At 47.4% G+C, this 563-nt stretch overlaps 1 protein-coding gene across 1 annotated transcript in view; it reads left to right on the top strand.

Annotated features, from left to right (window-relative positions):
- The window catches only part of LOC119429003 (lymphocyte function-associated antigen 3), a gene marked incomplete in the record, with an annotated part of 6,092 nt that overhangs the window by 941 nt on the left and 4,588 nt on the right, over nt 1-563 (top strand).

Raw genomic sequence — 563 nt, 5'->3', positions numbered from 1 at the left:
CATGGCTCTGTTAGCATTGTGGTTCTGTTAGCAGTGTGGTTCTGTTAGCAGTGTGGTTCTGTTAGCACTGTGGTTCTGTTAGCATTGTGGTTCTGTTAGCAGTGTGGTTCTTTTAGCAGCATGGTTCTGTTAGCACTGTGGTTCTTTTAGCAGTGTGGTTCTGTTAGCAGCATGGTTCTGTTAGCAGCATGGTTCTGTTAGCAGTGTGGTTCTGTTAGCAGTGTGGTTCTGTTAGCAGCGTGATTCTGTAAGCAGCGTGGTTCTGTTAGCAGCGTGATTCTGTTAGCAGCGTGATTCTGTTAGCATTGTGGTTCTGTTAGCAGCGTGGTTCTGTTAGCAGCGTGGTTCTGTTAGCAGCGTGGTTCTGTTAGCAGCGTGGTTCTGTTAGCATTGTTGTTCTGTTAGCAGCGTGGTTCTGTTAGCAGCGTGGTTCTGTTAGCAGCGTGGTTCTGTTAGTGGCATGGTACTGTTAGCAATGTGGTTCTGTTAGCAGAATGGTCCCGTTAGTGGCATGGCTCTGTTAGCATTGTGGTTCTGTTAGCAGTGTGGTTCTGTTAGCAGTG

Source organism: Nematolebias whitei, chromosome 23, assembly GCF_014905685.2.
Source record: "Nematolebias whitei isolate Nwh7 chromosome 23, NemWhi1, whole genome shotgun sequence".
Lineage (NCBI taxonomy): Eukaryota > Metazoa > Chordata > Actinopteri > Cyprinodontiformes > Rivulidae > Nematolebias > Nematolebias whitei.
The sequence above is the reverse complement of the archived record's forward strand: the minus strand, read 5'-3'. Positions and strand labels throughout refer to the sequence as shown.